Raw genomic sequence first — 27,491 nt, 5'->3', positions numbered from 1 at the left:
GGAAAAAATAACACAAAGGCTTTTGTGTAAGAGCCCTGGAATCTGGTGCTAGCCAGTGCTAGATCCCCCTTTAAGCGCTCCGCCCACAAAGTATTACAGCCAAGTCCTTGCCCATCAACTGGCCTCAAAACTTCCTTTAAATGTAGCCAGAATACATTTTGTTTTTCAATCTGCATGAGGTCAGCTGCACAGTGAGGCAGCAGCTAGGGCTTATGGAATGACAGAGATTTCCGGGAGAGGCAGCTTCAACGGGAATGAAGAAGCGTCAAGTAACATACGGCAAATGTAAATAGACACCAAGGTTGGAATGACCGGACCCTTGAAAGGACTATAAACAGCCAGCAGAGTCCCAGCAGGACTCTATTTGCCCTGGAGCCAAACCAAATCTGGGAGTTCTGACCACGCTGGCTTCACCAAAGGGCAGACAGTGCCCTAATCTACCCTAAGCAGGAGACTGGTGTCCTGGAGCCACCTCCTATCTTGTGCAAGACCTGGACAAGACACAGGACAGAACAGTGTAATTTAAAAGAGTGCACCCTCTACTCCAAATGTATGGTCAAGGAGAATTCACAAAACACACATACCACACAAATGGCCAATGGAAGGATTTTTTTTAACTTTTTTAAGAAATTATTTTGCCATAGATATAATGTGAGTTCCTTACAAAACAAAGTTAGAAAAGATAAGACAAAAAACTAATAACAGACTGTGTCCATCTTGTTTACCACTTATCCTTAAGAGCCCCAAACAATGCTTGGTACAAAGTAGGTACTCAATAAACAAGCCAAGGTGGGCAGATTGCCTGAGCTCAGGAGTTTAAGACCAGCCTGGACAACATGGCGAAACCCCGTCTCTACTAAAAATACAAAAAAAATTAGCCAGGCGTGGTAGTGTACACATGTAGTCCCAGCTACTCAGGAGGCTGAGGTACGAGAATCACTTGAACCCAGGAGCCAGAGGTTGCAGTGAGCCGAGATCGTGCCACTGCACTCCAGCCTTGGAGACAGAGCAAGACTCTCTCAAAAAAAAAAAAAAAAAAAGAGGCAGGGCATGGTGGCTTATGCCTGTAATCTCAGCACTTTGGGAGGCCAAGGCAGGATCACAAGGTCAAGAGATCGAGACCATCCTGGCCAACATAGTGAAACTCCGTCTCTACTAAAAATACAAAAATTAGCTGGGCATGGTGGTGCACGCCTGTAGTCCCAGCTACCTGGGAAGCTGAGGCAGGAGAATCGCTGAACCCAGGAGGCGGAGGTTGCAGTGAGCCGAGATTGCACCACTGCACTCCAGCCTGGCGACAGAGCGAGACTCCGTATCAAAAAAAAAAAAAAAGTAGGTACTCAATAAACAACCACCAAATGAAGAGTAATCAGATAAATCACTAATAATCCTATTATTCATATAAAATGGTATATAATTTTCTAGATCATATTCTATATTTGTGTTTTTATAACTCAATAACATATGAATAGTCTCCCATGTAAATAAGTATGTTTCATAATTCCCTATGGCTGCCTAGTATTTCATTTTATGAATGTTCAACATTTATGTGGTCAATCCTTTGTAGCTAGACATCTGGCCTTGCAGTAAGTGTCATCCTCTTAAAGGCACAAATATCCTATTGGTCAATCACCAAATCCTGCTGAGTTTTTCCTTTTGTTAGAATGTAAGTTCCACAAGAATAGGGGCCTCTTCTGTCTTTCCTACAACCGGATCTTCAGAACCTAGCATAGTTTTGATGATCAACATAGAATGAATAAACAATGGTTCTAGTGTCTGTCTCCTTCTTTTGATTTCTATTTCAACTACCCTGTTCCCATATGAACTATCAGCATAGCCTTCAAGCTGGTTTCCTTCCTCCAGTATGTCTAATCCCTTTTCCCAAGGCAATCATTCTTCACTGAATTTAATACCAATAATTACCTCTTTCACTATGTGATGAATTCCCTCTTTCATTATGTGATTTTCTTGTTAAGAACAACCTTAAGGACTGTTAGGATAGATTCAAAAGTCCTAATTCCAGTTTATCAAGGATCACCATAAAAGAATCACAAAATACTTTAAAACAGGAAGCCACCTTAGAGATTTTTTTAGTCTGAAAGCATCATTTCACATCTCAGATAATTGAAGTAGAAGATTCAATGATTGCCAAAGACACAGACCAGTTAGTGACAGAACTCAGGTCTCTGGGCTTGCAGGCGGTGGCTTGTTCCTTTCTACCATTATCAGCTGCTTCCCAGTCTACCTTGCCAGCTTCACCTCCTACCCAGATCCTCATTTCAGAGAACATGGGTTTCATACTATCCTTGAAATAAGCCTGACTCATTCTGGTTCTTGCCTTTTGCTCATGGCATTGCTGTTGCTTGCATCATCATCCTATCCCTCCTCTGTGTTCAATCAAATATTTTTCAAGATCCAATTTAAGCCCTGTCTCCTCTACAATGCCTGTCCCAGGCCACACTGAATTCTTTGTCCGCTGATCTCCAATAGCACTTGACTGCATCACTCATTCCGGCACTTAATTATATGTTGCCTTGCAATGGTAAATATTTCACAGCTGAGTGAAATAGCTTGCTGCGTGTGTAGGAAGGAAAAAAAGGATGGAAATGGAAGAAAAAAAAAAAAACCACCACAATGTGCTGAATCAGCCAAATACATTCTGATGCTCAAACACACCACTTAGTAAGCACAACTACCCAGCCATTGCATTTTGATGTTTCCAACACCCTTATTTTAAATGTAGAAGTTAATTTGAGGCCTGTGTTTCTGTTTTGCTAATTGTAAAGCCTTCCACCTTAAGATTATTTCTTGCATTGTGAGATACTGGACGGTAAAGTCTTTGAGGGGAAGAATTGTACCTTACTTATCCTAGTGATTACTACTGTGCCTTGTGCAAACATCAGACTACAAATTTTGGAACAGGTCTGATTACTTTTCTATAAGTAATTCTATAAATGCCCAATTGAGGTTTGCTATGCTATAATTACCTAACATCACTGACAAATAACAAGCAATTGTTGGATAGATACAGACAATATGTGTATAACTGACTAAGCTGGGAAGAAGGATGGTCAAAAATTTTACTCAATCTTGCCAGCCAACAAACAAAAACCCTCTAATATATTTAATTTATCTTATGCTAGTCACCAGTGTCTCCTTCCTTTGTATAACTCAGGAAAAAAAATGATTTTTAAGCATTTACCTAGACTTTTTTTCTTAATGTTTTCCTAAGAAGTGTGTGTGTGTATGTGTGTATGAATGTATATAATTATACATGCACACAGAGAAAAAGAGATGCGCAATTTTTTTGAGGTAAAAGAATTAAAATGAGGGGCTGGGTGTGGTGGCTCACACCTGTAATCCCAACACTTTGGGAGGCCAAAGTGGGCAGATCACTTGAGGTCAAGAGTTCAAGACCAGCCTGGCCAACATGGTGAAACCCCGTGTCTGCTAAAAATATAAAAATTAGCCAGGTGTGGTAGCAGGTGCCTGTAATCCCAACTATGACAAAAGTCATAGTTCTTGAAATCCTGGCTTCAGGCAATCCTCCTGCCTTGACTTCCCAAAGTATTGGGATTACAGGTGTGAGCCATGACACCCAACCCAAAAGCCATAGTTCTATTTGTTCTGTCGTGATGTAGAAACTGAAAATAAAAGACTACAAAGAGTAGCAAATGCTCTAGTATGGGGTGACCAGTCCCTACCATATCTATATCAACTGTTCCCTGTCCCTTACTCCAGAATTTCAGTCATGCTTGGTTGTAAGATCTGGCCTTGATTATGTATGCATATGTGAGTATCTAGACACACCTAGACTTATTGGCCATTAGGTGAGGGCAGTCCATTCATTAATCAATAAATCTGTGAATGGATCAGTTATCCAGCCCCTGATTCAGAAACACATAAACCCAAACTTGTTTAGCTATATCAATAATAAATAACAACTTTATGGCATTTGCAGTTTATTAACTTTTTAATGTGTATATCTCATTTTATAATTATTATCATTATTATTATTATTTGAGATGGAGTCTCACTCTGTCACCCAAGCTGGAGTGCAGTGGCATGATCTTGGCTCACTGCAACCTCTGCTTCCCGGGTTCAAGTGATTCTCCTGCCTCAGCCTCCCGAGTAGCTTGAACTACAGGTCCATGCCACGACGCTTAGCCCATTTCTTATTTTTGATCAAGATTAATACCCAGCTTAACCCTGCTTACTTACCCAACACTTGACCCTTAATAATTTTTGCCTGTTTTTTTAAAAAATCTACCATAAAAAGCATGAAAATTAGCCACCATGTAAGACTTTCAAAGAAAAATGCAAAAATCTCTAAAAGAGATTTCAAAAAATGAATTCTCAAACTACTGTGCATATTATCAGACTGTAATTGTGAAAAGAGCTACAATTATTTGATATAAATACCTTATGACTTCTTAACTAAGTAGAATCATCTCTATTTATATATACCTCATAAATAAAAATATACATTTTGCATGTAACATAATACTTTACACATAACACTCAAGTGATACTTTTTCAATAATTTTTCATAAAGACAGAATAACTATTACTAATTTTCTCTTTTGGCTTAGGCTCCAATATGGCTTGGCACAGCATTGTTCTTATTTCTGTCTTTGTTTAAAATTTTGATATTTTGTTCATCATGGATTTGGTTGCATTAATTTTGGGTTTCAAAAATACTATATTAAAATATCACATATCTTGATTACCAAGTTTTTTTTGTCATCCTCTTAAATTTTGTGCCTGAGAAGTCCCTCATTTGCCTCACCATACATGCAGCCCTACCTTGGCCAACTCACTGATTCAAGGCAGATACGAGATATGTGAAAAGGAACTTGCCTGCTAAGCCTGGCCAATATCAGCCACCTTGAGTCAACTGCAGTGGTTTGTCATACAGAAAGAACCAACTGATAATTAACACTAAAAATTATAGGTCTATACAAATTAAGTACTTGGAGCTAGTGGGCTCTAAGAGTTATGATTATGTTATTCGAAGTTTGCTGTGCCTATCTGGAAAAATTAATTAGAGGTTATAGTAGATTGTACTCTTCATTTCTAATATTCAGTGCTCCCCCCTATGAAAGGACTGTACTTCCTTGCACCATTGATATCAGGCTTGGCCATATGACTTGCTTTATACAATGAAATGTGAGCCAAAATAAGGTAGCTGGAATTCTAAAAGCCATCAATTGGTTCTGTCGTCACGCTTTCCTGTCTGATTTCAGAAGACTAGTGTATCCCAGATGGAGCCACTCCTTCAGTGTAGTCCCAGATGACAAAGACATGGAGCAGAGCTGAGGCCTACCCTAATGGGTATGTAACATGAGCACGACTGTATCTTATTGTTGTCAACCACAAAGATCTGAGAGTTGTTTATTGTGACAAAATAACTTAATGAAAGCTAATGGGACCAGAGGAGTAACTATTGGGAAGAAAAAGGTAAGCCTACCATTATTCAAAGATGATATGATTGTATGTTTGGGAAAACTCAATAATTGACTAAAAATTCCAAAAAGCAAAAACATTCAATCAGATAATGGAATAAAAAATTAATATCTCCAAATGGCCAGGCATGGTGGCTCATGCCTGTAATCCTAGCACCCTGGGAGGCCGAGGTGGGCAGATTACTTGAGCTCAGGAGTTCGAGACCAGCCTGGCCAATATGGCGAAACCTGTCTCTACTAAAAATACAAAAATTAGCCAGGTGTGGTGGCACACACCTGTAGTCCCAGCTACCTTGGTGGCTGGGGCAGGAGAATTGCTTGAGCCTGGGAGGCAAAGGTTGCCGTGACCCAAGATCATGCCACTACACTCAAGCCTGGACAACAGGGCAAGACCCTATATCAAAAAACAAACAAAACAAACAACAAAAAAATTAATACCTGAAAATCAATAGTAATAAAATATACAAATAACAAGCTCTTTTTAGCTATAACTGAAGGTTCCATTAACAATATAGCAACAACAAAGATAAAATACCTTAGAATAAACTTAAGAGAAATGTGGAAGACCTAAATGAAGAAAACTTTAAAGTACTATAGAATAATTTTTTAAGAAGAAAAATTGAATAATAAAATATATTATTGGATAGGAAAACTCCACATCCTCACAATAGCAACCTCACTAAGCTATTTTATCAATGTATGTGTATATTTATAAAATAATTAATATATCAATATAATGCATTAATATACGTTAATATAAATAATAACAAACTTGCCTTTTTATGGGGGGAAGGGTTGAAAGGTAGGATGGGAAAGAGTTGGATTCTAACAAAAAAATGGACAATAGGAATAGTCTGACAAAACTGAAAAAAGGGCAATAAGGGCAACCTAGTCTGACAAATATTAAAATATATTGTAAAGTCTCAGTAATTAAAACTATGTGATTGACACAAGAATGCAGACAGATAATTGGGAAGAATAAGTCAAAAAATAAACCCAAATATATATACATGAGTATTTGGGCATGTGATAAAGGGGGCATCTCAAATCAGTGAAGAGTAACAACTAGATAAATATCTGACAAAAAGTAAGTTGGATCCATTATACATCTTGATAAATCCCAAATGTATCAAAGATTCAAAAGGGGATCAAAATGTAAAAATTACTAGAAAAAAAAAAACCCTGTAAGTTACATATAACCCTGTAGTGAAGAAAGCCTTCTGAATTCAAAATCCAGAGCCATTAAAAGAAAGATAAATTTGACTACAGTAGAAAAAGAAAAGGAATGCATAGTAATGAAAAAAGATGCCATAAGTAAAGTCAAAAGACAAATGAAAAACTGGTGGAAAAAATATTGCAGCTTATACCACACAGCTTATCCCCATAATAAATACAGAGCTCCTATAAGTCAAAAAAGAAAAGACCAACAACACAACTGAAAAATAGGGAAAGGATATGAGCACAGTTCATAGAAAAAGTAATACAAATGATCGTTAAACATATGAAAAGATGCTCACTTTTCTCACAGTAAAAGAAATATAGTTTTAAGCTACACTAAAATATCATTTTCAGACACAGAGCAAAAAAAAAATTTCATAACACAATCTATGGGGAAAGGCACATGAAATAGGCACTATTAAGTATTCCTGGTTGGACGGTAAATTAGTGCAACCACTGTGGAAAGCAGTTTGGCCATTTCTATTAAATTCCAAATGCATATACTATATATATTGACTAGCAATTCTACTTCTGAGAATTTATGTATGCAATATGTTTACATTTTTTGTGAAATGACTTATGTTCAAGCTTATTTACTGCAATACAGTTTGTAATACCCAAAGATTGGAAACAGACTAAATGTTCATCAGTATGGTACATTTATTCAGTAGAGCACTACACAACTATAAGAATGAGGATAATAAGAAGACTCTTTATATTCTGACACAGAAAGATCTTCATGGTGTATAACGTTTAAAAAGCAAGGTGCAGAAGAGTATGTATAGGATAAAACAGGAGAAAAACTAAGAATATATATTCACATTTGCTTATAAATGCATATACAAACTCTAGAAGAATATGCAAGAAGAGAAGAATGAGTACCTACCAAGTTGGGTTACAAAAGGGAGAAACTGTTAGAAAGGCCAGCTCTCTGCATTGGAGTATAAAAGGTGGCGTTTTCACTGTATATCGTTTCATATTTTTAAATTTTTGGCTCTGTAAATGTATTTCATATTCACAAATATAAGACAGACAGCAACAAAAACTCTAAACCAGTTTGCCGTGGGTAATTTAAAGCTAAAGGGCAGTGGTCGAATTAAACTGTCTTCAATAAAAGCTGCTCTTGATGGACACTTGTGTTATAATCAGTAATCCATGGAGAGCAGTCACTCTTTACCACCAGTCTCCTTTGAGGAATATTTATCTCATTTCTCCATCTAAAATATCCCCTTCCATTTAAGAAATAAAACAGCTTATCCAAGCACTTCGGTTCAATAATTTCACCATTAAGAGCACTTCTGTTACTATTCTTCTAAGCACTTTTAAAACGCTAAAAACTTCAATTGAACAGACTGTTCACTATAACATAAAATACAATTTATACATTGATTGAAATGGCTTGATGGGGACCTTAATAATCTTTTGCTTTGAATGAGGAGCTTCAGTATGAGGAAGGAAAAGGCCCACTCAAAATGATAATGCAATGCTGAAAATAGTACTATTAGTTAAACGATCCAGTAATAAGGCATATTTGCTTCATTATACTGGGCGCTTGTCATTTTCTAAAACAGAAGTAATAGGATACTGTCATTAAGTCAGAGAACAGCCTGGGAGAGCCAATGTGATAAAATATTGAAGACATAGGTTTACTGCAAGAGCTGCATCTACATGGACAGAGTTAAAGGGGAGGTTGAAGGACAAATAAAGGAAAGAAAGAAGGGCAGTCTGATGGAAGAAATATCACTCCAGAGAGTGAAGACCTCGCATCTACTTACATTTTCTCATTAACAAGAGTGTCAGTTAATCTGCCTGGGCATCAATTTCCTGATCTGTAAAATATGGTAATAATAATACCTTATGCTGTGGTAAAGACTCTACTCTGTACTCGCCAAACCTATTTTTTTTTCCTCCTGGGCACACAGCTAAATGATATTTTCCAGGTGCCCTGGGCAGTTAGTTAGATCGGGTCATATGGACTAAATACTGGCCAATGGAACATGGGTAGAAGTGATATACTTTGGTGCCAGGTTGAATCCTTAAAACTTCCTTTGAGATATTTTATGTACTCTCTTTTCCTTGTCTGCTGACTGGATTCTGAAGATCGAGGATTCTGAGGTCCTAGAAAAATGAACCTCTAGATCTGTACTGTCCAATGTGGTAGCACTTGAAATGTTTTTGCTAGTCCAAATTGAGATGTATTCTAAGTATAAGATACACACTGGATTTCAAAAACTTTGTGTGCAAAAAAGAATTTGAAATTGTTTATTAATAATTTTATATTAATTACATGTTAAAACAATATTTTGGACAAATTGGGTTAAATAAGAGATATTAAAATTTATTGTGTTTATTTTTACTTTCTTGATTTAGAAAATTTAAAAATCGCAAGTATGATTCATTTGTGGCTTCTACTGTATTTTTATTGGACAAGGTTGCTTAGGAGGGAAGGAACCTCAGTCCTTGAATAACTGATAGAGCAGAGCTTTCCAAATACTTTGGTGTGCCACAGGCTAGAATGCACTCGCAATGGGAAACTTCAGGGCTTGACCTTTGTTCTTTAAGAGTCCATTTGAAGGTTCCCTGTATACATACCTGCCCCAGTTAAGGTAAAGGAAAAAGGAATTTGTTTATACCAAGTCAGGATAAAGGGAATGGGGGAAGGTATCTTATGATATGGTGGTGACTATGACCATCATACCTGTAGACACTAGAAACATCTGGCATAACTAGCAAAGAAAAAGAGAAAAGGTTGGGAGACACAAAGATCAGTCAAGAATACAGAGCCCTTTTGATACAGACTTTTCCCCATATATGGTAATTAAGACTAAAGTACAGAACTTCTCAGGGAAGCTTCTGTACTCAAATCTTCACCATTCTAAGTAGTACTAGCACCTACACTGGCAACACCATACCAATTCTGGGTAGATATGCTGCATGAACACAACTTCAACCATTGGCATCTATGCATCCCATATAGTAAGTGTGCCCTCCTTCCAACCAGGGACTCTGGGGAAGTATGTTCAGTGTCACAGAGTGACAGAAGTATAGGAAGTGATCATTGGTTCTCTATTATATTATCCCTCTGTCCTTGTAATAAGAATCACATTCAGACATAATGCAATATTCATTTTAAGCTAGATGTCAATAAATAATCTTATCAAGTAAATACTTCATGGCAATCTGCCAAATGAACAGGTCATGGGTTATGTGTGTGTAACTACTTCTCTACAAAGCACATTCAAGTATTTTGTTAGCAAGATCATTGCTTAAAATAATCTGTTTATATTTCCTGCTGATAACTTCATGGATCATGCTGATGAAACATGTTAAGTGAGTTTTCCTTCCCTCTTCTCGTCTCTCTTTTCTTGAAAGTGAAGACCTAGTCTAACTGGATCAAGCACAAAGATCCTGAAAAAAAGAATCAAAATCTGAGTTTTGGGTGTTTCTTACACATATCAATTACAATTAGATTTTTATAGATAAGAGCTAAATATAGTTATATTGTTTTGGTACATACAAATACAAATTCTTACTGCAAAGCTTTAGTTTTTTTAATCAGGTACATATGTACATATTTAACAAGTTCTACTCCTAATAATAGGTCTTTGGTATGAATGAGTATTCATCAACTAAAATTGTCAGACTTTTAGGTTAAAAACCATGTAACAAATTAATACTGTGTCTAATCTCGCTCTCTTTTTAAGTGATTAATGACTGAAAAATTAAACATGTAAAATATATATTAATAATATTCAGTATCATTTTTAGTTTTATAATACATACCAATGATAAGATTAATAAATATTATGTAAATATCTCAACCATCATGTAATATATTAATAGTGATATTTAATATTATTATTACAGTGTCAAAAATGTTATCCAAGTTCTATTCTGAGCAACAATAACACTGCTTTGAATTATCTACCATATTTATCTTCTAAACAGTGTAAATTATAATACAGAAAGATCTGTCTACATAAGACTAAAATCAAACATCATCCAAAACTGAAGGAGGGAGCAGAACAACTTTCCTAATTGTATAAAAAATGACAGCCCAGGCTGGGCACAGTGGCTCATGCTTATTATCCCAGAACTTTGGGAGGCTTAAAAATTAAAATTCCTTCTTCCACTCTTTCTCTCTCTCCTTTTTTTTTTTTTTTTTTGCTGTTACACTTATTTTTTATCATGTGTTTTAAGTTTTTGTGTTGTGAAATATAGCTTGATAAAAGTTGATATAACAAATAATCATAAGGTGAACACATGTGTAACCACTACTCTGATAAAGAAATTGAACATTGCTAACAGCCAAGATGCTTCACTTTCTTCAAGTAATACCCAGTTCATGACAGGGCTGAACAACAGCTCCAATTTTTTCCTATATCCTCCATGGTACCAGGGGCAAATATTCATTCATTTATTTGTTCAACAAATATTTACTGAGTGCCAACAATGTGTGAGTACTCCACTAGGTAGTATATGCTACATAGAGTACGGAAAGCAAAGGAAGGGTTCCAGTAAAACCCCAGACATGGACCAAAAAAAAAAAAAATTATTGAAGGTATGCTGATTACAAGGTAAGTGAAGTTTCTCAATGAATGGAACAAAGTATAGATTACAAATTAATTGCTACCTTTTTGGACATAGGTAAATGAATTTAAATTGTTTTTGGCTCTTACACCTTGAGAGAGCTTGTGAGGCCAGGGGATGTCCTCTTACACCCTCCCGCCCACATACCCCTCTGCCACATGATATCTTGAGTGCACCAGAACTGGGAATAGTTCTCGCTCCCTGACTACAGTAGTTTCTTAAGGGCAAGACCAAGTAGTGTTGCTCATCCTCGAATTCCCAATGGCTGACCTACAGGAAAGCCTCAATTAAAAAAAGCAAACAAACTGGTGGATTAATGAACAAATATTTGCTACATAAAATAGTCAATATCTAAAATAAAAGTTTTAAGGCCAATATCTAAAATAAGTTCTGTTGTGGAATTTTCCCTTAATATAAAGAAGTCATGCCTTAAGATGTTGATATACATATTGATATATTTGATTACTAAATAGTGCTTAGAATTCTAAGTGTTAAAGATTATTTTAATTTTTAAGGTATCTATAGAAGCTAGAGTTTCATATGAATGACTGGAAAAAAATGGCTCCTGCACCTAACTCAGGAGACGTTAATTGTTATATATTCAGGACTGATATTCAGCCAGCATGCACCAGTGAAGCCATACCTTTTATATCTGGCACTCATTCTAATTGGCCAGTGCTCATTTCATGCTAAATGTTAAGTATATGAAAATCTTGCGTTATGTGGGCTGTAAAATGACAGTCACATGACAATGGAGGAGGAAGGACTATAAAAGCCATAACATTGTAGAAATGGAATTGTAGAAGGATGACTGAAAACTATCAGTGAATTCTACTTATACCTTGATTAATCGAATAAGTATTTTAATAAATTAGTTTCACAGTTTTTACATAAATACCTTAGGTTGAAACTCCCTAAAAAAGAAAAGCCTTTCAAAGAAAGCTGAAATGGCTATATTGACATGAGAAAAAGTAAATTTCAGAGCAAAGACTATTACCAAGGATAAAAAGGATCATTTTATAATGATAAAGGGATGAGTTCATCAAGGAGCATAACAATCCTAAATGTTAATTCACCCAATGAGACAGCTTCAAAATACATATAGCAAAAACTGAAAGAGCTTCAAGGAGAAACAGACAAATTCACAATTTTAATTGGAGATTTTAATGCCCCTCTTTCAAAAATTGATTGGAAATATATATATATATATATATATATATATATATAATCACTAAGGGCATAGAGAGAAGATGTGAACAACACTAGCAACCAACTTGACCTAGTGCCATTTTAGGTAAATTAGGAGAGTCAACCAAAACAGTAGAATACTTTCTTTTCTACTAAAACAGTAGAATACATTCTTTTCAAGTGTCCATGGAACATTTCCCAAGATAGACTATGATCATAAAACGAGTCTCAATAAATTTTAAAAGATTCAACTTATAAAAAGTATGTTCTCTGACCACAACTGAATTATAGAAAGACTTTTAGAAAATCCCCAAATACTTAGAAAAGAAATAATGCACTTCTAAATAATCCATGAGTCAAAAAAGTCAAAATGTAAATGAGAAAGCATTTTAAATGAATGAAAACAAACATACAACATGAGATTCTCACTAAAAGCAGGACTTAGGAGATAATTTATAGCACCAAACACCTATATAAAAATGAGGAAAGGTTTCAAATCAATGACTTCAGATTTCACTCTAGAAAAGGAAAAAGAACACTAAGATACTATGCATAGAGAGACCCTAACACTGTGACACACATTCGATTACTGGCAAGCTATCCAGAGGATGAACTTTCTCAAAGATAACCCAAATCCTGCTAAATATCAACTCCCAGCCATGGAGGATGTATGCCCACGGTCTCCGGATCTCAAAAACACCGTAGGCAGCACTTGGCAGAAACATAAGTTCTTTTTAGGAGACCAAACAAAGAAGTTAAGAATTGAAAGAAGGACATAACACATGCATACTGGATTTATTCACAGGAAGTAACTCTGGATGATCTACTTTTTAACTAGACAGCTCTCATACTTCAATTATAAGAATATATTTGGTTCATACGACTACTGTTGGGCACTTAAGGCTAACCTTTCATTAATATGAGTTAATGCTCATTAAATAACTAGGTTGAGCCATACAAAATTGCCATTTTTATAGGTCAAAAATTGTCAAATATTGGCAATTTCATATGGTTCAAGCTAATAATTCCTGAGGCTGCAATATGTTAACAATATGTTAGATGGGTAATAATACTGCAGCTTTTCAAGTATATTAGTGACATTAATATACAAACAGTAGGATAATATTCTTTTCAACTTTTTTTTTAATCTCAAGTCTCAGACCATGACCCTTCTCTCCAGAAAATCTTTCTCCACCGAAGGCACAATTTAACATCCAATATATCAATAGGCCACTCCCAAATCCCCTTAGACATCCTTCTAAGGACCCCCAAGGGCTTCATGTGATCATATAATATACATATATATACACATGTACATATACATATACATCTGTGTGTATACTTCAAGATCATAAAAATGCAGTTTTTGTTCCTGAGAAACTTATCCAAAGTTATGCACCATCAGTGAATCTCAATTTAAGAACCTGACATGCAAAAAAGAACCATCAAAGCATAAATTTAGTTGTAACTCTCTATTCATTTTATACATAGATTCCTTAAAAGTGATCAGCTTTCCAAGTATGTGTTAAGTCATTCTAATTACAAAACCTGATTTACATGTTTTAGGAATATGTCTGTCATGTGACATGAGGTATAAGTTTGAATAAATGCTGGATTAAATAACCTAATCAGGTAGAAGTCCCAAAGCATCATTTACAGCATTCACATACTTACTATACAGCATTTGTATACTTATTTTATGTGCCAGATACTTGAAGCCAAAACTAAATTTGATACTTTATAATACAGGTCAACATTGGGGTAAGAAGAACAACAATATTGCAGCAATTTATGTTACTTACACTGATATGGGCACAAACAGTAGTTTAACTGAGTTTATTTGGAAAAGAGTAGTGTTGACTTTCATCTTACTCTTCAAATAAAACCCAGACCCTATTAAGCAGTTTAAAAATATAAGAAAACCCTATGTTCTGGAATATACTAACAGGCTTAACATTTTCTCCCACTGTTTCCCACAAACACAAAAGCCTGCCTTTTGGAACAAGAATAAGGAAAATAAAACAGAAAAGAGGAAGGTAAATTTTAAAGATGCATTTTACCACGTGCCAGATAAGTCGCACTTTGTGTGAATGCCCTCAGTCTCCCTTATGTCCTAGAATTTAAGTGAACTTGGGTAACAACAATACGAAGACGTTCATTTGGCATACTGTCTAGCTAGGGAGTGAAGCAGTGTCCACTAACATAAACGTGCTATGTGCAGGAGAGAGGCTTGAGATTCTCATGCCCAACTCTGAAACTGAACAGTTTAATGACTTCCGTCAGTCTTATAAGGAATGCCAGATAAACAACAGCCTACCTGAACTGCACAGCAAGAGGTCCAAAATGTGGTGTGGTCCTAAACAGGCTGCTGTCACTTCATGTCCCTCAGCCAAGCCATTCGCTTCTGTCAGCTACTCCACCACCAACCAACAGGTTGAAAGCAGAGCAGAGAAAGCCCAGATCTTGTAACTCAAGTCGATTTGGTTTTTCATCAGCTGTCTCTAGTTAACCAGCTTTACAAACAGAATCTAAAACATAACATATGACTTTCTTTCCATACCTGAACACTTAAGGTCTAACTGCCTAGACGCTTGTTATGAACTGTAACTATAGCAAGGTTTCAAATCCTCAGTCACTCAGCTCCCAGACTGCTAAGTGGAATTTCATTCCACATGTGCCCCCACAATTAACAGGGTTATTTTAGGCACTGACCTAAGTTCTCAGAGAATGTAAGCTGATGGCAAAGGGGTGTCTAATGTGTCAGTTGCTTGGTTACAATAGAAAGCTCACATGTAAAGCTTACAATCTGTGTGCAGTGCTTCCTCAACACCCCACAACATGGGGTGCAGTTTACTTTAGCTGACGGGAAACACTGAAGTTATACACCTATCTTTAAAAACCCACAGAGAGCTTAGACCCATCACTAATAAACATAGAACTATGACAGTTTTGTTAGAGATGTGGATTGTTAGGGAGCATAGAATTCAAGAGAGGCATGCAAGTGACTTGGACAGCTGTTTTACGGAGCAATTTCAGATTCCGACTGCAGTATCCAGTCACATAGCGCATCATTCCCCAGGAAGTCCCAGTAAAAGTAAACTAACTGCCCAGAATCCTATAAAGAATACTCATTCCCTTCATAGAGAAAACTATAAATACAAGAATACTCTAAGCATTTTTCATAATTATGAAACTTAGTTCTCCTTCGCAATGTGACACATAGCTACTAAAGCATGCTACCTCTAATGAAGTACTCCACCTACTGGCTAATATGACTGTTTTGCAGAAAAGAAAAGAAATTAGCAAAAAAATAAACAGTGGAAGGAAAACGCATAGTGCCTCCTTACGATGTGAGTTCCTCCATGCCAGCACTGAGCATTCTGAATCCCAGAAGTAACACAGGATAAATTCACAAATCTTCCAACTTCATCATCAACACCCTACTCATGGTTTCCACAAAAGTCAGAACTCCAGGACAGAGTCTGGATTTCCAGGAAGGGGTGGGCATAGCTAGATATAGGGAAGAATTTCCTGGGTTGGAGATTTGCTGAGAACTACTTGTAGAAAGAATGACTCAAATCTCATTATGAGAGAAGTTGAAATAAAAGGGTAAATAAATCTGTCGTGAATGGATAGCCATGGTCTCCCAAAAGAGAGAACACCAAAGTGGATAAAGTCTGAAAGTCCCTTCTCTTTCCTTGGCTACCACTCTCTCAAACTTCCTGACAGTCAGTTCAATGGCCACCTCCTCTAGAAGCCTCATGACTCTCCTTGCCTGGCTTAATGACCCCTCCTCAGTGCTCCCAGGCTTTGCCTCTGCCTGACATCTTAATGTTCTCTTTACCTCCCTCACTCCCCAACTAAGAAAACCATAGTTGGCAGTCGCTATGTCAGGGTCATCTCTGCAGAGCTGGTTTAGAACAGCACTGGGCCCTTAACAAATGTCAATGAATGTTTGCTAAATGAATGAATTCTGGAATATTATAGAATCAATGGAGCACACATAGCTTGCTTCTGGGTTCAGCAAGCTACCCCCAACCAACTCCCAGTCTCCTGAGATATTGTTAGTTCAGAGTGACCAGCAGCCCTGAGGTGACATAATGGATGTCATGTAGGCTTCATTATAAAATACATTATAAAACTCAATGAATATTTGATGAAAGAACAAACAAATGATCCACTTGCATATCAAATCTTTTTAGTGTGCCTTAGGCCGGGTGCAGTAGCTCACACCTGTAATCCAAGCACTTTGGGAGGCTGAAGCAGGAGGATCACTTCAGCCCTGGAGTACAAAACCACCCTAAGCAATATAGTGAAACCCCATCTCTACAAAAGAATTAAAATAAAAAATTAGCCAGGTGTAGTTGTACAAGCCTGTTCCCAGCTACTTGGGAGGCTGAGGTGGGAGGACTGCCCAAGCCCTGGAAGTCAAGGCCGCAGTGCACTGTGATCGCACCAGTATACTCCAGCCTGGGTGACAGAGAGAGACCCTGTCTCAAAAAACAAACAAACAAACAAACAAAGAGTGTGCCTTAGAGCCCATTCTCAGCCTCAGTCTTAAGCCAGGTTTGCTCCAGTCACTTCTGACGATAAATTAGAATCTACCTTCCTCAGGCCAAAAGGCTTTTAAACATAGTTCCTTCTCTGACAAACAGTTACCCTTTTTCTCCAGCACCCCAGTTCCGACTTTGCACAGGCTGAGGTTCTTCCATTTGTGATAATAATACAGAAAGGCAAGACACATCCCATAGTCAAAGCAAATTCACAATGTAGATTAATCACAGATTATAATGGTGGCATTTCATTTTTACGTGTTTCATAAACACCAGTTTGACATAAACTGGTGGCACTTTAACCTTTAAATTATTTGAATATCCTTTAAGAATAAGAAAAAGGCATATTTTCTAATAGGAGTGGCAAAAGTATTTGGACCACTGGAATATCTCTTAGGAGTTATTTTTTTTCATCACTAGATTTTATCTATATTAGATAGCACAGCCCATGGAGAATTTTTTTTAAGAGAGAGAAAGATAATCCCAGTTCTGTGGTCAGTTATATCCTGGCAGGGAAAAAAAGGAACATGTACTTCACAGGGATCTATTTTTAATTCTCATTTAAATAGCTGTCAGCTCTTGCCAGCACAAAAGAAGAAAGATGACAAAATGAAGACAAGATTTTCTGACTAGAACCAAGTATTAACATCAGTCTGGAAAGCTATGCTTATTTGAAACATATTTCTAAGAGAACTTAAGTAAAATACAAACATAATTTTCCATAAATCTGCCACACACTGAAAGTTATGTGAGATATATATATATATATGCATGTATCCAAATGCCTCTCTCTCTCTCTCTCTCTCTCTCTCTCTCTATATATATATATATATATATATATAAATAGAGGCATTTGGCAAAGTTAGTTATAAGGAGGTTTTTTCTAAGATTCCTGTACGGAAAATCTATTTCTTTAATAGCTCTCACTGTGAAATATATTCATTCATTTGAATATAATTTGTTTATGTGATATACATTATATATTAGACTCTGTGCTCAGCTCTCAGAATTTAATAAATGAAAAGAACAGGGTCTCTGTCCTCCAGGAACTTAAGAATCTAGAGAGAGAGATAGATAAGTAAATAATTACAATGTAGTTTGAGAAGCACAGTGATATCTACAGAGTGTGTCAAGAGAACAGGAAAAAGAGGAGGGACACCTTACCCAGAAAAAGAGAGAGAAGGCAATTAGAGGAGGTGAGGCAAAGCTGAGTTCTAAAGGCCAAGTAAGAGAGAGCCAGACATGGGCAATGGGAGAAAGCATGCAAGGAAGAAGGGGCATCACATGAGATGTAGAAGGATAGTATGAGGTATTTTTGTTAAGGGGGCTGAGAATAACCGTATGAGAAGAGCTTAGTTTGCAAGGGTGGGAATGAGCAGAGAGTCAAGAGATGTAACTGGATAATAAGATAACCCTCACACTTCAGGCTAGTACAGAGGAAGGGATTTCTAGGATCACAGGTTGCATGTATCTTAATCTTGAGGGACTTCTGCAGGCCTTTTAATGGTGGAGAACGTCAATTAAAATGATTTAGTTAAATCGGGATTTAGTTTCCCACTTGAGTCATGAATCATTGCAGATAAAATCAATTGTTGCTACATAAAAATTACATAGTTGATGTCTGAGATTATTCTACATAAAATTTGTACAACCTAATATGGATGTTGGTATAAACATAAGATTAATTTTTAAAAGCAAACAATATATTTTAAGGCAATGATTCAGAATTATAAAGTCACTGCAGTTGGAAATATTCTGGTTCAATTTCCTCTTCTTGTAAAGGAGGAAATCAAGGTCCAGAGAGGTTGTCATGTGCTCCAGTCATATGCTGGAAAGGGGTAGTCCCTGAACAAGGAAAGAAGTTTCTGAGTATCCCACATCACACATTGCCTGCCTTCAGTATCTGCCACAGGGAGGACAGCCATATAACATATGTAATTTCATTCTATGGGTTATAGAGAGCCACTTTTGGATTTTAAGCACAGTACCAAAAGTTTGAGCGAGATTTGTATTTAGAGAGATATTTCCCTGTTTTGATAGAGGAATGAGAGTAGAGGTCTTTTCAATAACTCAGACAAATTATAACAGTTAGACCTAAGCAAAGGCAGTGGAGATGGAAAGGAGTGAACAAATTATATAAATATTGGGAGATAAAATAGACGTAATTTGGTAACCAGTTGGACATTGTGGGAGAAGACGCATAGAAGTTAGGATAAATAACTCTTCATTTCTTGGCATGGGTAATTGATTAAACCAGGAGGAAGCATCTGGTGGGATACATATGAAGCAATTAGGGAGAAGGGAGATTCTGCCCAGCTTTTGAGATGATCAGAATTAATCTGAGATTGGTGGGGTGACAGATGCCACAGCCAGATCACCTTAGCAACCCTTAGGATATTAAATGTCTTTTCTGGTATTTGAGGTAGCTTGTGCTACCTTTGCTCCTCCCAGAGGCATCGACATAAAATTTATCATCACTATTCACTGATAATACTATTTGCACTTTGACTGAATCTTAAATTGCCAATTTATATTATTTCTTGATATTTCCTTCTGATTATAGCAGACTAGCCTATGTAGACCAACTACCTCACTGAGAACAACCAAACAAGCTAGACAAATAAGAATCAGTTCTGAAGATATAGTATAAATATTCTCATAGAGAATGCAAATTTACAGAAGTAAGACATTTGGCACCATTTTCCCCCTCAAGGTCTTTGCAGATGTATAAGCCGAATCTAGAGCTTAAGAAGCTAAACTGAACTTCTAGCCATTTTCAGTGCTGCAGGGACAAAAACTGGAGCTCAGAACCCACTAAGGAGGAGAGGCCCTGGTAAAAATTTAGGCTTTCAGAAGGACCTCTAAAGGACCACTTCAGAAGAGTAAAGGTAAAGGTAAACTAGAAGTAGACCAGTCCTTGTAAGATGAATTCGGCTATAAACTATGAATATAACATAAAAGTTATATATCCACATTGGATTGATTCATTCCAGGAAAGTAAGGTCTGTTTCATGTTTGAAAGAAATTTTTAAAAATTATATGGTGATCTGAATATATTAATTTTTAAAAAGTGTTTTATAAAAAGGCAACATTCACAGACAAACCTCATAAACATGTTGAGCAAAAGACAGCAATGTCAGGCCTCTGAGCCCGAGCTAAGCCATCATATCCCCTGTGACCTGCACATATACATCCAGATGGCCTGAAGCAACTGAAGATCCACAAAAGAAGTGAAAATAGCCTTAACTGATGACATTCCACCATTGTGATTTGTTCTGCCCTATCCTAACTGATCAATGTACTTTGTTACCTCCCCCACCCTTAAGAAGGTTCTTTGTAATCTCCCCCACCCTTAAGAAGGTTTTTTGTAACTCTCCCCACCCTTGAGAATGTACTTTGTGAGATCCACCCCCTGTCCGAAAAACATTGCTCCTAACTCCACTGCCTATCCCAAAACTATAAGAACTAATGATAATCCCACCATCCTTTTGCTGACTCTCTTTTCGGACTTAGCCTGCCTGCACCCAGGTGAAATAAACAGCCATGTTGTTCACACAAAGCCTGTTTGGTGGTCTCTTCACACGGACAAGTGAGACACAAAAGAATATATGTGGCATGACTATATTTATTTGAAGCACCAGATCAGGCAAACTACGTTATTTAGAGATGCCTACATGGGCAGTAAGACTGTAAAGCAAGGAAATGATGATCACTAAGTCAAAAAGTATATTACTCAGGAAGGGCCACAGGGTATTCCACGTACTCTTCTCTGATCAAGAGTTTCTATTTTCCTTTCTCTGGCAAAGTTCTATTTTTGTTTTTTAATCTAGGTAATTACAGGTCAGGTGCTTTCTGTAAAGTTTTTTTAATTAAAAACATTGCATATACACATATGTAGCAATTTAAAAACAAGAGAAAGGGGCTGGGCATGGTGGTGCATGCCTGTAATCCCAGCACTTTGAGAGACTGATTGGAAGAATTGCTTGAGGCCAGGAGTTCGAGACCAGCCTAGGCAACATAGACAGACATCATCTCTATAAAAAATTTTAAAAATTAGCTAGACGTGGTGGCATCTGCCTGGAGTCCTAGCTACTTGGGAGGCTGAGGCAGGAAGATCGCTTGAGCCCAGGAGTTTGAGACTGTAGTGAGCTATGATCACACTACTGTACACAGCCTGGGTGACAGAGTGAGATTGCAGCTCTAAAAATTAATCAGTCAATCAATCATGAAAAAGGGAATACATATTGTTGGGAATAAAGGAAGACCTGAATAGTAAAATATACTATGTTCTAAATATAAAGACTCAACACTATGGAAATGTCAAGTCTACCTAAATTCATCTCTAAATGTAACATCATCCTAATGAAAACACCAAAAATATTTTATTTGATACTAGACAAGCTGATTACAAAATTTTAATGGGAAAATAAGCTATAAAGACATAAAACCAGGGGATTACCGGGAAAGATGGCCGAATAGGCACAGCTCCAGTCTGTAGTGCCCAGCAAGACCAACGCAGAAGGCGGGTGATTTCTGCATTTCCAACTGAGATACCTACCTCATTTCATTGGGACTGGTTAGACAGTGGGTGTAGCCCACCAAGGGGAGCAGAAGCAGGGTGGGGTGTCGCCTCACCTGGGAAGCACAAGGGGTCAGGAAACTCCCTCCCCTAGGGCCACGAGTGAAGGACCGTGCTATCTGGTCCAGATACTATGCTTTTCCCACTGTCTTTGCAACCTGCAGACCAGGAGATTCCCTCCAGTGCCTACACCACCCGGGCCCTGAGTTTCAAGCAGAAAACTGGGCGGCCATTTGAGCAGATACCTAGCTAGCTGCAGGAGTTTCTTTTCATATCCCAGTGGTGCCTGGAACCCCAGTGAGACAGAACTGTTCAGTCCCCTGGAAAGGGGGCTGAAGCCAGGGAGCCAAGTGATCTTGCTCAGCAAATCCCACACCCATGGAGCCCAGCAAACTAAGATCCACTGGCTTGAAATTCTCTTTGCCAGCACAGCAGTCTGAAATCCACCTGGACAATGCTCCAGCTTGGCGGGGGTAGGGGCGTCCACCATTACTGAGGCTTGAGTAGGCAGTTTTCCCCTCACAGTGTAAACAAAGCCACCAGGAAGTTTGGACTGGGTGGAGCCCACCACAGCTCTCAAAAGCTGCTGTGGCCAGACTGCCTCTCTAGATTCCTCCTCTCTGGGCAGGGCATCTCTAAAAGAAAGGCAGCAGCCCCAGTCAGGGGCTTATAGATAAAACCCCTACCTCCCTGGGACAGAGCACCTGAGGGGAGGGGTAGCTGTGGGCGCAGCTTTAGCAGACTTAAATTTGCCTGCCTGCCAGCTATGAAGAGACCAGCGGATCTCCCAACACAGCACTCAAGCTCTGATAAGGGACAGACTGCCTCCTCAAGTGGGTCCCTGACCCCAAGGAGATACCTCCCAGCAGGGGTTGAGAGACACCTCATACAGGAGAGCTCCAGCTGGCACCTGGTGGGTGCCCCTCTGGGACGAAGCTTCCAGAGGAAGGAGCAGGCAGCAATCTTTGCTGTTCCTCAGCCTCCGCTGGTGATAGGCAAACAGGGTCTGGAGTGGGCCTCCAGCAAACTCCAGCAGACCTGCAGAAGAGGGGCCTGACTATTAGAAGGAAAACTAACAAACAGAAAGCAATAGCATCAACATCAGCAAAAAGGATGACCACACAGAAACCCCATCCGAAGTTCACTAACATCAAAGACCAAAGGTAGATAAATCCATGAAGAGGAGGAAAAACCAGTGCAAAAAGGCTGAAAATTCCAAAAACCAGAATGCCTCTCTCCTCCAAAGGATCACAACTCCTCGCCAGCAAGGGCAAAAAACTGGACAGAGAATGAGATTGACAAATTGACAGAAGTAGGCTTCAGAAGGTGGGTAATGACAAACTCCTCTGAGCTAAAGGAGCAGGTTCTAACCCAATGCAAGAAAGCTAAGAACTTTGATAAAAGCTTACAGGAACTGCTAACTAGAATAACCAATTTAGAGAAAAACATAAATGACCTGATGGAGCTGAAACTATTCCAAACAATAGAAAAAGAGGGACTCCTCCATACCTCATTTGATGAGGCCAGCATCATCCTGATACCAAAACCTGGCACAGACAACAACAAAAAAAGAAAATTTCAGGCCAATATCTTTGATGAACATTGATGTGAAAATCTTCAATAAAATACTGACAAATCAAATCCAGCAGTACATTAAAACACTTATCCACCATGATCAAGTCAGCTTTATCACTGGGATGCAAGGCTGGTTCAACATACACAAATCAATAAATGTCATCCATCACATAAACAGAACCAATGACAAAAACCACATGATTATCTCAATAGAGGCAGAAAAGGCCTGGGATAAAATTCAACACCACTTCATGCTAAAAACACTCAATAAACTAGGTATTGATGGAACATTTCTCACAATAATAAGAGCTATTTATGACGAACCCACAGCCAATATCATACCGAATGGGCAAAAGCTGGAAGCATTCCCTTTGAAAACCAGCACAAGACGAGGATGCCCTTTCTCATCACTCCTATTCAACATAGCGTTGGAAGTTCTGGCCAGGGCAATCAGGCAAGAGAAAGAAATAAAGAGTATTCACATAGGAAGAGAGGAAGTCAAATTATCTCTGTTTACAGATGACATGATTGTATATTTAGAAAACCCCATCATCTCAGCCCAAAACCTCCTTAAGCTGATAAGTAACTTCAGCAAAGTCTCAAGATACAAAATCAATGTGCAAAAATTACAAGCATTCCTATACAACAACAACAGACAAACAGAGAGTCAAATCATGAGTGAACTCCCATTCACAATTGCTACAAAGAGAATAAAATACCTAGAAATAAAACTTACAAGGGATGTGAAGGATCTCTTCAAGGAGAACTACAAACCATTGCTCAAGGAAATAAGATACGACACAAACAAATGGAAAAACATTCCATGCTCATGGATAGGAAAAATCAATATTGTGAAAATAGCCATAATGCCCAAATTAATTTAAAGATTCAATGCTATTCCCATCAAGCTACCATCGTCTTTCTTTGTAGAATTAGAAAAAACTACTTTAAATTTAATATGGAACCAAAAAAGAGCCCATATAGCCAAGACAATCCTAAGCAAAAAGAACAAAGCTGGAGGCATCATACTACCTGACTTCAAACTATACTACAAGCATACGGTAACCAAAACAGCATGGTACTGGTACAAAAACAGATATATAGACCAATGGAACAGAGCAGAGGCCTCAGAAATAACACCACATCTACGACCATCTGACCCTTGACAAACCTGACACAAACAAGCAATGGAAAAAGGATTCCCTATTTAATAAACAGTGTTGGGAAAACTGGCTAGCCATATGCATAAAACTGAAACTAGACCCCTTCCTTACACCTTATACAAAAATTAACTCAAGATGGATTGAAGATTTAAACGTAAGGCCTAAAACCATAAAAACTCTAGAAGAAAACCTAGGCAATACCATTCAGGACATAGGCATGGGCAAAGACTTCATGACTAAAACACCAAAAGCTATTGCAACAAAAGCCAAAATTGACAAATGGGATCTAATCAAACTAAAGAGCTTCTGCACAGCCAAAGGAATTATCATCAGAGTGAAAAGGCAACCTACAGAATGGGAGAAAAATTTTGCAATCTATCCATCTGACAAAGGGCTAATATCCAGAATCTACAAGGAACTTAAACAAATTTACAAGAAAAAAACAAACAACCCCATTAAAAGGTGGGCAAAGGGTATGAACAGACACTTCTCAAAAGAAGACATTTACGCAGCCAACACATGTATGAAAAAAAGCTCATCATCACTGGTCATTAGAGAAATGCAAATCAAAACCACAATGAGATACCATCTCACACCAGTTAAAATGGCAATCATTAAAAAGTCAGGAAACAACAGATGCTGGTGAGGCTATGGAGAAATAGGAATGCTTTTACACTGTTGGTGGGAGTGTAAATTATTTCAACCATTGTGGAAGACAGTGTGGCGATTCCTCAAGGATCTAGAACCAGAAATACTATTTGACCCAGCAGTCCCATTACTGGGTGTATACTCAAACAATTATAAATCATTCTACCATAAAGACACATGCATACATATGTTTATTGCAGCACTATTCACAATAGCAAAGACTTGGAACCAACTCAAATGCCCATCAATGATAGACTGGATAAAGAATATGTGGCACATATACACCATGGAATATTATGCAGCCATAAAAAAGAATGAGTTCATGTCCCTTGCAGGGACATGGATAATGCTGGAAACCATCATTCTCAGCAAACTAACACAGGAACAGAAAACCAAACACCACATGTTCTCACTTATAAGTGGGAGTTGAACAATGAGAACATACGGACACAGGGAGGGGAACATACACACCAGGGTCTGTCAGGGGATGGGGGGCAAGGTGAGGGACAGCATTAGGAGAAATACCTAATGTAGACGACAGGTTGATGGGTGCAGCCACCACCATAGCCCATGTATACTATGTAACAAACCTGCACGTTCTGCATATGTATCCCAGAACTTAAAGTACAATAAATAAATTTGGGGGACACAGTGGCTCACACCTGTAATCCCAGAACTTTGGGAGGCTGAGGCATGCAGATCACCTGAGGTTGGGAGTTCAAGACCAGCCTGACCAACATGGAGAAACCCCGTCTCTACTAAAAATACAAAATTAGCTGGGAGTGGTGGCATATGCCTGTAATCCCAGCTACTCAGGAGGCTGAGGCAGGAGAATTGCTTGAACCGGGGAGGCGGAGGTTGCAGTGAGCCGAGATCATGCCATTGTGCTCCAGCCTGGGCAAAAAGAGTGAAACTCCATCTCATAAAAAACAAATAAATAATTTTTTTTAAAAAAGACACAAAACCTATAAGAGAAAAAAAATCAAACTTCACTATAAAACTGTTTTACATTCCTACTTGAAATAGAAAATGCTATAAACAAAGTTAAAAGATAAACAGCAAACCAAGAAAAGTATTTGCAAATATGCACACTATTTTCTACAAATCAACAAGACTGGACGAAGTTCACAAAACCTTCATAAAGAAAAAGTATTATAATAAAGATTATACAAAAGAGAATACAAATGCCTTTTAAATATATGAAAATATTTTCAACCTCACTTTCAATAACAGAATTAAAAATTAAATCACGCGGAAATACCATGTTTTACCTATCAGATTAGCAACATTAAAATATTGGTGAGGATGTGTTGAAAGACACATGCTGATATCTTGCTGGGAAGAATATAAATTAGTGTAAGATTACAGAAAACAATTTGGTTATATCTAACAAAATTACCAATGCAAGATACATATATATATATATATATATATATATATATATATTTATACACACACACAGACACACACACACACCCTTTGACCCAGCAAAATACAATTCTAGAATTTCTCACGGATATAGTCACATTACAGAAGAAATCACAAAGTTATTCACCACATTACTGGAAATAACATAAAACCTCCATTAATAGAGGACTAATTAAATTGTGTTTTTACATATGGTAGAAAACTATGCAGTTGTTTACAGCTCATAGTATTCTTATTTGGCACGTTTTCTGAGTTGTATTGTTATAATAAAAGTCTGTAATACATTTATGTAGAAGATATATTTCCATTAAAAAACAAGATAACTCATTCACTCATAAATATTACTTGAACATATTTTCTGTGCCAAGCACTTTTCCAGGCCCTTGGAATACAGCAGAGAACAAAACAGGAAAAGACAGTAAGTAAATAAAATATAGTATGTGTCCAACAGTGTTGATTGCTCTAAAGGAAAAGAAAAGCAGAACAGTAGTGAGGATGCTGCTTTATATAGAGTGGTCAGGAAATAATCTCTGACAAGTGACATTTGAATTGAGACCTAAAGGAAATGAAGGCTGAGACAGGAGGGTATCCGGGGGAAGTATATCCCAGGAAGTCAGAAGAGCAAGTGCAAAAGCTCAAAAGTATGACTAGTCTTAATATATTTAGAGAATGGCTAAACAAAACTGAACAAAAGGGAGAGTATAGGAGATGTAGCCAGAAATGTTGGCAGTGGGAAGAGAGGGGCAGTTCACACAGAGCCATTGCAAGAACTTCAGGCTTTTATTCTCAGATAGGACACCACCAGATAATGTCACAGGTTGTCTTCCTGAGAAGGAGATTCAAATATGGAGATTAGCATGCAGGAAGTTTATTAAGGAGTTATCTTGGGATGACCCCCTAAGCAAGGGGAAGGAAGGAAGTAGGGCTGAGGAAAGTTGTGCTATAATACAGTCTCAACTAATGGGCCAGTCCACCCACACATGGAACTTTGAAACCAAGAAGGCCCTTCAATTTGTTCCAAGATGGAACAAAGGAGCCAGAATTGTATAGCTCCCATAACAATGAGTCCTTAAGTATGGGATGA

The 27,491-nt window shown here is 37.8% G+C and overlaps 1 protein-coding gene across 8 annotated transcripts in view; it reads right to left on the bottom strand.

Annotated features, from left to right (window-relative positions):
• AKAP6 (A-kinase anchoring protein 6) overlaps positions 1–27,491 on the bottom strand; it is a 622,676-nt gene that overhangs the window by 322,685 nt on the left and 272,500 nt on the right. The window contains exon 1 of one of the 8 annotated variants that reach the window (XM_054666460.2): positions 14,779–15,323. The exons of the other annotated variants lie outside the window; for them this stretch is intronic. The gene's annotated coding sequence lies outside the window, so the exon portion shown is untranslated. Of the gene's footprint in view, positions 1–14,778; positions 15,324–27,491 lie in introns of those variants that run through there. 8 annotated transcript variants of the gene reach the window in all.

Source organism: Pan troglodytes, chromosome 15 (assembly GCF_028858775.2).
Source record: "Pan troglodytes isolate AG18354 chromosome 15, NHGRI_mPanTro3-v2.0_pri, whole genome shotgun sequence".
In the NCBI taxonomy this organism is placed as follows: domain Eukaryota; kingdom Metazoa; phylum Chordata; class Mammalia; order Primates; family Hominidae; genus Pan; species Pan troglodytes.
Note: the sequence above shows the minus strand (reverse complement) of the source record. Positions and strands in the feature narration are given on the sequence as shown.